Source organism: Lactuca serriola, chromosome 6 (genome assembly GCF_051521515.1).
Source record: "Lactuca serriola cultivar US96UC23 chromosome 6, Lser_US96UC23_V15, whole genome shotgun sequence".
In the NCBI taxonomy this organism is placed as follows: Eukaryota; Viridiplantae; Streptophyta; class Magnoliopsida; order Asterales; family Asteraceae; genus Lactuca; species Lactuca serriola.
Genome location: NC_136413.1, coordinates 85224076 through 85238259, shown reverse-complemented (window position 1 = coordinate 85238259; position 14184 = coordinate 85224076). Strand labels below are relative to the sequence as shown.

At 35.6% G+C, this 14184-nt stretch overlaps 1 long non-coding RNA gene and 1 other non-coding gene across 3 annotated transcripts; both read right to left on the bottom strand.

Moving 5' to 3' along the window:
* Window positions 1-357: 357 nt before the first annotated feature.
* On the bottom strand, window positions 358-2059 carry LOC145059456 (uncharacterized). Of its 2 annotated transcripts, none has more exons than XR_013686782.1 (2): window positions 1642-2059; window positions 358-893 (listed from the first exon to the last, which is right to left on the bottom strand). It is a non-coding gene; the product is annotated as an uncharacterized LOC145059456 (long non-coding RNA). The 2 variants fall into 2 exon arrangements; XR_013686783.1 differs by lacking the exon at window positions 358-893 and adding an exon at window positions 1352-1578.
* Window positions 2060-6478: 4419 nt separating this feature from the next.
* LOC145060618 (small nucleolar RNA R71) lies at window positions 6479-6585 on the bottom strand. Its single transcript, XR_013686835.1, has one exon. It is a non-coding gene; the product is annotated as a small nucleolar RNA R71 (small nucleolar RNA).
* Between the last annotated feature and the right edge of the window lie 7599 nt (window positions 6586-14184).

Sequence of the window (14184 nt, the reverse complement as noted above, 5' to 3'; positions counted from 1 at the left end):
AGATAATTTATGGATAGCTTATGGACGTGAGCCTAAAGACAGAAAATATTTTAATGCATGTTTAAATGCTTTATCAGAACATTTTAACCAAACTCACAATCGTTTTAAGTTTTATGTTGTTTTGAAGGGTAGGAAGACAGGTTTCTTCCACACATGGATAAAAGTCATTGAAGCCATACAATGGTTTACCGATCCATTATATAAAGGATTTAATGATTATCAACAAGCTATAACAATAGCAAGAATGCATTTAGGCATGAATTTTTATATATCAGACTCTCTTAAGCATTATGTAGAACCTCTGGTTACTTATTCAGTAACTAGAGATTCAAGTCAAATTTTTATTTGTGATCACTATGAAACCATGAAAAATAATTACAAACTTTTAAATGAAGAAATCTACAAGCTTAGAAACGAAAAACAAGATCTAATTAATAGAATTAACAATTTATAAAAAAAGTTTTCATTCTCAACAAACAGAAGTAATAAATCTTTCTATCGGATCCGCTTTTGATCCCGGAAAGAAGAGTAAGATGGGTACTCACTCCCCAATGAGTGATACATAAGGTACTAGTAAGCCAGAGAAGTTACTAGCTAGTCCAGTGAGTCCAACGACTCAACAATTGGTAAAGACTTATCAAATCCGGTGATAGCAATGGGATTGCTAAATTCTTTAGAGACATAGAGGACTCCTGATCCTCTACAAACAAAAGTAAGGAGACACAGGGGACTCCATTTTCCTCTACAAATTCAAATAAACAAACAATAGAAATTTAGGATTCACTTGGAGATCCAGGAAAACACAAAGATTTCTTAGTCAGATATAGCCCTTCACCCGATCCAAATAATCCAGAATTTCCCTCTTTTACCCTAATCCCAGAAAACCCAGATACCTGTATTTTTAAAGATGCTCAAAATAAAAATTATTCTCAAGAAAGCCTCCTAAATATTACAAATGAAATAGAAGACCATAAAAAAATTATTATGAAGCCTCTTCCTCTAGAAAAAATCCAAAAAAAAAAAGATTCGATGAAAAAACTCTTCAAGAAGCAGTTAATAAAATGGTTCAAGAAATATTAAAGACTATGATTCCAGATTTAGATGATAATTCAAAAAAAAACCATGGTTGAAGATGAACAAAGAAGAGACACTCCTATGTGAGCTTATTTGTCATGTCCAAATGATAATGTATCTAGCGAAGAAAGTGGAAGCAATATTTCAGAAAATCAATTTGATCTAAATGAAGACAACAATCAATCAGATGGTTCATTTTCATTTGATTCGATTGCCAGACACAATCTTGTCACTTGAAGATTTTTTACTATTGAAGATTCTCTAGAAGATAGAAAAATAATAAAATAAAATAAAATAAAAATGATAATTTTAGTCAACAATGATAGACAACACATTTACTATTACAAAATTTCATTTCAAAGAAGGCGACAACTTCCATTATGAAGCATTGATGGAAAACACATCCACCACAAATTTCCACCGTCTAAATTTATGGAGACAAGTTTATCAAGGACACTTGTGCATTTTCCAATAGTTTCAGTGATATTTTTCCTTTCAAATTCCCTATATAAAGAAGCATTTGTTTAGAAGTTAGACACAACTACTAAGAAGCAAAAAACCTCTCACCTCTCACTCTTTCAACCCATTCACTTAAAAGTTCTTGAAGTTATTCTTCTACTTTGTTGTATAAACGTTGTAACATATCCAAGTTTGCATGTAAGTTTCTTTCTTTTATTTACATTTAGTTTTTAAGGGATTTCCCAAAAGGAAAATCCTTAAGTCCTTTAATATCATGTAATTTTAGTTCGAAGTTCTCATATGTCTGTATGATATTTTATTTCTCATATATAAGTCTATTGTAAAATATATTGTAAGATAAAATGAAGTTTGTTTAATAAAAATATTGTCTATAATAATATTTGTTAATATCTAATCTTAATAGTGTTATAATCAATCTTTATTTCTTACTAAGTGACCTACATATTGGACACACGAAGTGCCGGAGTGAGCCTATTATGAAGTCCTTTTCTGGTGGGGAAAGGTATTAACATATATATATATATATATATATATATATATATATATATATATATATATATATATATATATATATATATATATTTATATATTTATATATATATATATATATATATATATATATATATATATATATATATATATATATATATATATTGTATTGTATAATCTCTAGGGAATATCTTTCCCCATCAGAAAAGGACTTTATAATAGGCTCACTGTGGCTCTTCGTCTGTCCAATATGTGGGCCGCTTAGTAAGAAATAAAGATTATAACACTATTAAGATGAGATATTAACAAATATTATTATAGACAATATTTTTATTAAACAAACTTTATTTTATATTACAATATATTTTACAATATACTTACAGATGAGAAATAAAATATGATACAAACATATAGGAACTTCAAACTAAAATTACATGATATTAAAGGACTAAAGGTTTTCCATTTCGGGAAATCCCTTAAAAACTAAAAGTAAATAAAGGAAAGAAACTTACATGCAAACTTGGATATCTTACAAGAGTGAAAGGTGAGAGGTTTTTTGCTTCTTAGTAGTTGTGTCTAACTTCTAAACAAATGCTTCTTTATATAGGGAATTTGAAAGGGAAAATATCACCAAAACTATTGAAAAATGCACAAGTGTCCTTGATAAAGTTGTCTCCATAAATTTAGACGGTGGAAATTTGTGGTGGAGGTCTTTTCCATCAATGCTTCATAATGGAAGTTGTTGCCTTCTTTGAAATGGAATTTTGTAATAGTAAATGTCTTGTCTATCATTGTTGACTAAAATTATTGTTTTTTTATCTTCTAGAGAATCTTCAATAGTAAAAAAAAATCTTCAAGTGTCAAGACTATGTCTGGCAATCGAATCAAAAAAAAATGCACCGTATGATTGATTGTTGTCTCCATTTAGATCCAATTGATTTTCTGAATTATTGCTTCCACTTTCTTCGCTAGATACATTATCATTCGGACATGACAAATAAGCTGGCATAGGAGTGTCTCTTCTTTGTTCATCTTCAACAATAGTTTTTTTTTTTCTGAATTATCATCTAAATCTCGAATCATAGTCTTCAATATTTGTTGAACCATTTTACTAACTGCTTCTTGAAGAGTATTTTCATCGGATCTTTTCTTTTTTGGATTTTTTGTTGAGGAAGAGGTGTCATAATATTTTTATAGTCTTCTATTTGGTTTGTAATATTTAGGAGGCTTTCTTGAGAATAATTTGGATTTTAGGCATCTTTAAAAATACATGAATATGGGTTTTCTAGGACTAGGGTAAAAGAGGGAAATTCTGGATTATTTGGAATGGGTGAAGGGCTATATCTGATGATCTTGCCATATTTATACATATATTTAGGCAATATTTGAATATATTTTTATACATATTTTGGTTATCTTCATAGATATATGGTACTTATAAGACTAAATTACATTTTGCAGCCAAAAGAAGTCATCTTGAAAGAATAAGGACTAAAAGCGACAGGGATCAGAACTTTGAAGGTTAAAAGCTTAAAAGATGAAGAATTCAGCAAAAATTCGTTCTCATGACGTGAGTTGTAATTTTTGGATTAGGTGTCTAAGCCCATAACTATAATTGGTATGTACTTGACCCGATAGTAGCATAATCCTTTTGGGTTGCCTTAACCATAGCAACTTGACTGGATGAATAATGAAGAAAGAGGTTAATTTTGGTTTATTAATATGTTATAAGAATAATATATTAACTGAGAAATCATATTATTTAATTAGTATTCATCATAAATTAATTTGGTGATTAAAAGAGACTAATTGAATTAAGGGGACCGGTATTGCAATTATATGATAGTTGTAAGGTTGGGCTTATGGATCCATAAGAAGGGATGGACGAAATATATGTGTAGCGCGCATAGAATTCGTCCATAAGAGGCCTTCTGGAAGGATCCATTGGATTTCTTATGCCCTAAACGGAGAATCAGGGTTTCAGTCAAATACCTAATTGCTCAACTATATAAGGAACCCCTAGGGCTCGTAAAATCGGCCACTAGCTTTCCAAGAGAATACCCTAGCCGAATTTTGAGCCTTCAACCTCTCTTACATTATTCCAACTTGTTATTTGGTGTTTGTGACTCACTAGAGGTGCAACATTTGAGACACTAAGCTCTTGAAGGTCAAGATCTACAAACTACAAGCTAAAGGTATTCTTCTAACCTTTGTTTATGTTATGATTTCCAAAATTGCATGCTAGTTAGGGTTCATGCTTTGGAGAATTTGATTTGCATGTATAACTTGATAAAAGCATAGATCCGAAGCATTAGGGTTGCATGTACACCATAGGAATGTTGTAGTGCTCAAAACCCATCAGCAATGTCTCACGGCATGAACATGGAGATTCTAGAAGATAAGCATCCAGAAGCAAGAATCCATGTTCTATACAAAATAATACTGAGCTCACAACGTGAGATGCCTTTTCTCACGGCGTGAGGAGGGTGATTTCAAATATTATAAATACTCTTGATGCTTACGGATTTAGGAGGTTACCCAGAGAGAATAGAAATTTTAGAAGTCGTTTTTCATAATAAAAGAAGGCAGAAACCAAGGAGGAAGAAGAAGATCTACTTTATTCTTAGTTTATTACATTACTATGTTTCTAATTATGAAATTTACGTATTTGATTGTTTCTATGAGTATCTAAATCTAGCTGCTTCTGTTAGCTAGATGAAGTTGGAACTCATGGTTTGGTTATGTTAGTATGGATTTTTCTAGTTGGTTAATGGCTTGTGTTTTATTGTTTATACCTAGCATGCTAAATTTGATACTAGATTGCTTTAATTCATATTCTATGTAGTTAGTGACGATTAATCTGCATGAATTTGATTACCTAGTAATTTAGTGACCATTAGATTATTAGAGCTAAGATCGAACCAATCTTAGATAAGTAATTAAAGTATTTGAATTTGGTTGTGCTGGAGAACACATATTGTGACCATAATTGTGTTTGTTAACTCAATCTTACATAGCTTCAATCCTATCTAATAATTGATCATGTGTTAAATTATGTATGACCATGCATAGCTCTACATGAATTAATTCAACATTAGTAAATTTGGACTCGAATTGCTAATAATATATTAATTGGTAACCAATGAGAATTGTCCATAATTAATAGCTAACTATTGAGGGAAAGTGGATTCGAACTAATAGAAGTGTTTTGAATATTTCATTGAATAGTCGTTGAGTAATTAAGTTTGTCTAAACTTGCAAAATCAGATAAAAAACCATTTTACTTTTGCTTAGAATTTTAGGTTGATTTAATAGTAAGTAGGTTAAATAATTAATTCCATTCCCTAGGATCGATACCCTAATTTTGTGTAATACTATTTGCGAAAGGGTACACTACCCTGGGTCGAATAGTTAGTAGGATAGTATCTAAAATTAGGTGTAGCTATTTGCACGGATGAAGTTATGGCGTCGTTGCCGGGGACCGACTTATTTGATTATTAAATTTATTTGCTTTAGTTTAGTCTATCCTTTTTGTGGGGTAAAACCTGCAAAAAGTTAAAATTTTGCATTAGTTTTTTATTGCAGTACTTAACTCACGACGTGAGATCGGTCATTTTCGTTTTTTTTTGTTTAGACTAGTTGCGACAACACGAGGTGGTTCCCTTTACCACGTCGTGGTAAGTAGACAGTAAGCATTTTTAAGTAGTTTTTGTTCATTTTTATTTTTTTATTTTTGTTTTTGTTGCAGTAGTTCATGACCCGAGGATCCAACACACATTTGATACCACCGCTTGAAGATCCAGAGTATGCCCTTTACAAAAAGACGGATAAGAATGTAGGAGAAAATCAACCACCAAAGAAGTCTCCTTTCAAAGACCTTAAATCAGTTTTTGGAAAGAAGAAAGGGAAGAACGTAGGAGGGTCGAGCAATCAGAATAAGGACAAGAGCAAGATTGAAAGCTTTGAATAAAATCCCAATCCAAAAAAAGCCAAGTATGAGACATAAACTGAATTTGAAGAAATTGATTTCAATGACGAGCCAAAAAACAAGATGGAAAACATTGTTGATATGTCCATGGAGGCATACAAGAAGAGAATCCGAGAGGAAACCGTTCCCGATCTAGTGCAGCCCGTGATTCCAGCCACTGCCACATTCGAGCTGAAGGGACACATTCTGTCTGCACAAAAAGAAGTACCATTTTCTGGGAATGATCATGAGGATACTTACAAGCATTTAGATGAAGTCAATGGCATTGCTGACTATTTTAACATCCCAAATGTTCCACGAACTACAATTTTGCTAAGAATGCTTCCCGTTACTTTCAAGGGAGCCACTAAGGATTGGCTAAAAGCACTTCTACCCGGAGCAATAACTACTTGGGCGCAGATGCGTGAGCAATTTTTGGAACACTTTTGCCCACCTTCCAAAGTTCTTAACCACAAGAAAGCTATAGCGAATTTCAAACAACAACCGGGGGAGTCATTATACGAAGCATGGGTACGCTATAAGGGACTGATAAGGAATTGCCCCCAAAATGACATGAATGAGCAACAATAAATTTCTATCTTTTATGATGGGGTTAATGTCATGACAATGCAACTCATTGATTCTCAAGGGCCATTGACTAAGAAAAATCCGGCTGAAATCAAGGAATTAATTGAAGAATTTTACAAGCATTCTCGTGAGTACCATAATCCTAGACATGATGGGGCAAAGGGAATTGGTAGTGGAACTTCTGAAGATATGGTAGTTGTGTTAGCCATGCTAAACACTATGGACCGAAGAATGACAAAGATGGACCAGTCAATTCATGCTATTAGAGTTGGTTGTGAAAGATGTAATGGTCCACACTTGACAAAAGATTTCCACTTGGATGATAATGGAAATAAGAAGGTGAAAGTTTGCTATTCGAGTGGAGATAAGTATGATGAAAATTGGAGGAAACCAAAGAAAGAGTTGTTTCCATATGATGGGTATAAGAAGCAAACAGAAGAAAAGTATAGGCAACCTGATAGAGGCTTTTATCAAAAAGAGCAACCACCTAAAAAGAAAGTTGATATTGAGTCCATGCTAACAATATTCATGGAGGCTTCGGAGAAAAGAAACGATGAGACCGATGCAATGATAAGGGAACATCAAAATCTCATGAGAGACCAGAAAGCTTTGTTGAGGAATCACGAAGCATCGATCCAAAATATTGAAGCCCAACTTGGACAATTAACTACTTTGGTAAATGAAAAATTATCTCCAAAAATTCCCGAGAAAAAGCCTCAACCACATGTAATGGTAATCGAAACTGAAGAGGATACCATCTCTGAGTTCCTTGAAGCCCTTGAAGTCAATCCAAATCAGACCAGACCAAAGCCAAAGAAGTCCAAACTCAAAGAAAAGAATATCGCTGAAACTTGGAACTCATGACGTGTGCATCCAAGGCTTACGGCGCAGGGAGGGTATGATCAGAAAAATTAAGCCAATGTGCAAGCTTATCGTCCTCCTTTACCATTTTCGTCTCGAGCTCATATTCATCCATTGGAGCAAGAACACTTAAATTTTATGGAGCAAGTAAAGGGTATTTCACTTAATACCCCTTTCATTGAATCATTGTCCCAAGTTCCTGGATATGCTAAGTTATTGCAAGATATATTAGATACTCGCCAGCAGCTAGAGAAGAATTCCAAGGTGATTCTTAATGAGCAGAGTTCTAGAGTGATATTGGGAGATTTACCAAAGAAGACGGAAGATCCTGGACGTCTCACTCTTTCGTGTGAATTTAGAAACAACATGAAGACTTATGTCTTAGCCGATTCTGGAGCTAGCATAAATCTAATGCCTTTTTCATTCTACCAAAAGCTAAATCTTCTGGATTTAAAGGCTACAAGAATGATAATTCACATGACTAACCGTTCAGTGACACATCCAAGGGGCATCGTGGAGGATATTTTGGTAAAAATTGGGAAATTTGTTTTTCCATTTGACTTTGTCGTTTTAAATATGAAGGAAGATGCAAATGTCCTAATAATTCTTGGTCACCCTTTGCTAAATACAGCTAGGGCCATGGTAGATATTCACGAGTGGGAGATGATGAAGTTACCTTTGGGGTAGAAGATGGATTTCAAAATGGTGATGCTCAAGCTGAAGTCTTCAACACTAATGAAGAAGATGAGCTTGAAGAATTGGAAAAACTTATGGAAGAAGAGATTCAACAAGTAAAATGCACAAAACTAAGAGCATCTATTCCAACTATTTTTGAAGTGATTTCTTATAAAACTCAAACTTCTTGGGAGAGTAATGAGGAAGAAGTTACTTCAAAATTAAAAAGCTCAATTTTGGATAAGAAGGATATACATTTAGAGCTCAAGGATGAAGGAAAATAGGGACATAAACTAGTGGAGAATAAAGGAGTTAAACGAAAGCTTGAAGAAAATGATGTGAAAAGTAAAAAAAAATTCTAAAAAGTCATATCTTAGAAGAGTTCAAGCTTACAAAAGAAGGTGGAAGGAGAAGAAAATGCAATTGGTGATGGACACTCCGACAATTTCAACGTGAGGCGGCACAGATTTCGTCTCATGACTCCAAGAAAAAGAAGCGCTTCTTGGGAGGCAACCCGACATCGGTTTGCGGTTTTACTTTTCGTTTTTTGCATTTTTAATTTTTGTTTTTTTTAGTTGATTTTTAGGATAATTAATCATCTAGTCATTTAATTATTTTAGAAAATGGTAAAAATCAAGTGTGAGGTCCCTAGCAATTAAGTGGTAAAATTAATCAAAGTTTTTTTTAGTAAAATAGATTTTTAATGAAAAACCTCGAAAACACGTCATGGTCCAAGGCCCACCTCGTGTTCATTTGAAAAGGCCCGAATTTTTCAGCCCAGACCACACTCACGACGTGAGGCATAAAGCTCATGACGTGAGCATCACAAAACACGAGACCACTGATTAAGTTGCCATCACAAGATTTAACTATCCTTATTCTTTACTCACGAAGTGAACTCAAACTCTCTGGTCCCCCCACATTTGATTTCGACGATATCATCCACCATCCACTTTCTTGCTTACGTAATCTTCATTTTATGGTAAACAATTCATGATCTTAATGCTTGACTGATTTACTAGATTTAGGGGTTAGGGTTTATACTCGTATCTTCAATATTTGCAATTACTCATGATTTTGTGTGGAATACGACTTGCATGTTGCTTATTAGTGTTTAGAGTTGCTATTTGACAAAACCCTATGCGATATTTGCACTTATTTTGCCCGAAATCGGTTCAATTTTAGAGCAAATGATGAACTGCCTTTGCACCAAACTCACGCCGTGAGTTTGACCCTCACGAAGTGAAAACTGAAGAATAGAAATGCTTTGTTTTCTGATTAGTATTTAATGGTTGTTGGTGTTGGGTTTTGTTATTTTGCTATTTTTGCAGAAAAATGGGTCCTAGAAGGAATGTTGAAGAAGCACAAGGTGGTGTTGCAAACCTACACCCGTTTTATACCTTCCCGACTAACACATCTCGCGAAGTGTATAACCGGTATACTAATCGACTGGGATGGCTTCATAGTCGTGAGTTCGCGGTGGCCCCAACAATTAATTGGATTAAGCTAAGGGAGTTGGGATTGGTTGATCGGTTGAACCCGTTTCTCACCAAAACCTTTATGTGTAACGGGATAACTTTTACATGCAAAGGCTGGAGAAATTTATTTGCAATTCAAGAAAGAGTTTATAATGAGCTATGTGTCGAGTTTTTCTCAACCGTGGTTTTCCAAGATAATATAGAAGACTCCAATTTCCCCCAAGCTTTGGTTTTCCGTTTAGGAGGGGAGTATCGGGAGTGAAGTCTTGCTGAATTTGTGTGGTGAATGGGTTTGTATGAGGCCCATGAAACGATGACCCCAATATTTTCTATGTTTTTACAAGGAGATGCTCGGGAATATTCTAGCGGAATGTCAGGATATGAATTTTGGAGTCACATTGCTACGGGAAATTTCAATTCGGGTGTATCTCCAGAAAGCAACATCAAATCCCCGATCCATCGCTTGATCCACCGGCTCATCACCTTTACAATTCATCATAAAAAGCACGGGGACAAGGTTACAAAAATCAATTTGTTCTTTTTATGGACCATGTTGCAACCGGGAGTTTGTTGCAACATTCCTTATTTCTTGCCAAGGTACTTGGCCGAGCATGAGGTCTGTTCTCGTCCTGGGAGCCCGATATGTGGTGGCCATTTTGTTACTTGTTTGGTACGTTCTTATGGAGTAATCATTCCCAGGATCTCTAAGACTCTTACTTGCAAGGAGGGGAATGAGTTTTCTATGGGTTATCTGGAGACTATGCAGGTCGTGGTCAGTATGGGTACTCATTGGAGTATACCAATTAGTGATGATGAGGGTGTTGAGCAACCACAAGAGAATCCCGAACATCAGCCAAGGCCTCGAGGTAGGAGGAATGTGAGAGCTCGAGGAGAGAGGGGACAACCGCAAAAACTACCTCAACAAATTGAGGGTGGGGTGCCTACCGATCCATTTCAGAGTCAGGTGGGTATGTATTTAGATAATCTTCGTGGAGGAGTTAACTACAACATCTCGACACTTTGTTTGCATATATGAATGTGGTGCGACCTCCCACAATACCACCCCATTGCCTTTACATTCCAACATGGGAGGAGTTATGGATGCCACATGGAGATGGAGCTGGAGGAAGCGGATTGCATGATGAGGATGATGATTAATTTTTATCCTTTTATTTTAGTTTTTGTCTAGTTTATTTTCGGTGTGTTTGATTAAACATCATTGATTTCAAAATCAAGAAACACAAAATAGTTATAGTATCTAGTCAAGACAATTTGTGGAAAAACATTATCAGAGCATAATTCCTAAAATCCCTATTACGGAAAATCATAGTATGATGCGATGCAATCAAGTCGGCCCCTTCCCCTTCGAGCTGGAAGTACATGAAACACAAACTAAAATAGTAAGCACAAAGCTTAGTGAGTTTCCCCACCATACCACATACAAGGAAAACATATTGCCAAGCATATCCGGGTGTTGGCCTACCCCTTTGGTCTATTTCAACCGGATACTGCCAAGCATATCTAGGTGCTCCACCTGCCCCTTCGGTCTATTTCAACCGGATAATGCCTAGCATATATGGGTGCTCGACCTGCCCCTTCGATCTAAATTTTTTATTTTTAAAATAATAAAAACATCCACTTAAATGAATTTAGATTCAAGGAAATCGTTTGCTCATGAATCATTATTTACACTCAGGGAAACTGTTTGCTCATCAATCATTATTCAAAAATTAGAGTTAAAGAAGAGAATGTAGAAATATGAATCATAAATCTGTTTATGTGTGTGTACAGTCCCTCCTTCACAATCTGATAAGTTCCTGCAAAATATTTTATCAACAACTATAAGCACGAAGCTTAGTGAGTTCCCCAAGATATCACATATATCACATCAAAATATAAACATCTATGGGTTATCGGCAACCCTGGGATTATCAGCAATCCCAATGGGCTAACAGCATACCCAGTGGGTTATCACCAACCCTGGAGACTATTAGCAATCTCAATGAGCTAACAACATGCCTAGTGGATTACCAGCAACCCTGGAGACTATCAGCAGTCTTAGTGAGCTAACAGCATTCCCGGTGGGTTATCAACAACCCTAAATAGCACATACAACCAATATCGAATATGACTCAGCTGATCAGCATGCACACATACTACCACATAGGCAAGTATAATGAGAGAACTCATCTTCATTAGTAAGCGAATAGATCTCACACACAAGCTACTGATGCTGAAGTCCCTCCCACTAGACATATCCACAAACAACACCCTAATTAGCAATAACGGTAAATACCCCAACTCAGCAAGTCCAAATACCAATGTAAATCCACACACGCGCAAAAGACCATTTTCCCTTCTGAATGTTCAACCCCTCACAGTTGACGAAATGTCAAACTGGTCAAAAAGGCAACGGTCGGTTCCCAGTTGACTTACGTCATGCGTAATCTAACTAGGCCCTATGTAGTACACCATGCGTACTAAGAGTATGCCATGAATAATATGCTACCAAGCAACATCCATTTTTAGATCTTAATCCATAAAGACCAACCATATATTGCCCAGATTTGGTCCTAATAAACGTCTAGAATAATAAAGTTAAAAACTGTATGCCTTTACATGGCTTAATGGAGCTCAAGGCTAAACCCTAGTTTCATAACACCATCTAATGTCCAAAGACTCTTTAATGAATGAATAAAGACATCCAAGATCCTATTTATAACTTCTTACACTTAGAAACCACAAGAAATCATATCCACAAGGTCTGGAATAGCTTATACTCACAAAACCCAAGATTATGGAACCAAAGGACATGAAAATCATGAATCTAAATAGATCTAACAAATTGACTAGCAATATACAAACTTTATACCTTCTGGAGGTTGTTGAAGAAGAGTAGAGTATGGATCTACAAGCCTTGGACTCCCAAAGTACACCTTCAGTGATCTCCTTCTTCACAAAACACACAAAAACCCACTTAAATGCTTCAAAATCCTCACAAGATGGCTAGGGTTTCGAGTTGTATGCTTAAGAGGGTAAAGACTGATGATAAGGACCCCAAGGGTTAGAATCCTTAAATAGGGCTAAAAAAACATGAACTTAAGGTTTTTACACTGCACAAGTACACCCTATGTAACATAAGTTACGCCCTGCGTAGCTTACTAAAAGCGCGTCCCTTGGAAGCTAGTACGCCCTGCATACTACAAAACTCCATTTTCCAGCTCAACTTCAAACAACCATAACTTCTTCGTTTCAACTCCATTTTCGGTGTTCTTTATATGCACAGAAAGGTATCGAAGAGCCCCACAATCCTATCTAATTACTTTTGACTTAAAACATATCGAACTATAATTTTAATTCCTGAAGGAGTCTTAAACATCATTTTTCCCATTTTACCTATTTTGACTTCAAACATAAACCAAGAGCTTGGATCACATTACCAACATTATCAGCATCCAATAGGGTCCAAATTCTATTCCTTTGAACCCCCAAGATCTTTATTTGATCCATTTACCAGCCTCTATCCCGATAATAGAAACATTTGGAAATTAGGTGTTATGGTTACCTTGCCATTGATCACTTCTCAATTAAGTCATTTGTTGGTCATTCATACATAATCCTGATAACTGGTCTTCCTTAGTTACCCTGCCAACATAACCCCTAGCAGTATCATGCAATCAATAGGAAAGACCCTACCAGTCTAGCATACCAAGGTACTAAGTGTTCTAAACTACAAGACATAACAAGAACTTATTCTAGACAACTAGCATACTTGTACTCTAACATCACTTCTATCCTACAATGCAAAGGATATACAATAAGATATCTAGCATAGTAAGAAACACACCCAAATTGCAGAACTAGAGAGGCCCAACAATACTCTAACTCCTTGTACTGATCAATCCCTCAAGCCTACTAACACCAAAAACAAATAAATCTCAACTACCAAAATCCTCCAAGTTTGACCCAAAGTCAAACTCATCAAAGGTCCACAAAGTCAATGCCAGGTCGTCGACCATCATTGGCCATGTCATGGGAACAAAAAGACGAAATATTTGACATGTAGAACATTGCCACGTTGTGGGCCCTCCTTAGCCACATCGTGGCAATGACAAAACAATACAGTCGCGATTATGTCCACCACCACGTCATGGCAAACCCTAGGCCACTTCATGGCTTCTGGAAGAATGCCAAAATCTTCATTAAGTGCCTAATCCATTTAGATAAAAGATCATAACTTAAGATCTAGTTCTTTTTACTATTTCCAAATTTGTCCATTATGATGTCATTCCAAAGCTAGATCTACAATCTACATCCAATAAGTCTCCAATGTGACCAAACTTGTACATGGACACAAGGTGGTTCCAACATGGCTCATTTTTCTCATTTTAAATAACATATTGACCAAAAGGGAGCCATAACAAGCTCCGGAGTTCCTCAAACTCCAAGATCATCCAAGAAAGGACAAAAACCACCCAAAATGACCCCAAAATTTAATCTATTATAAGAAATGTCAATATATGAAATTTATACCTCAAGAAGCTCAGAAATATGAAGAAGATGTTGGATCCA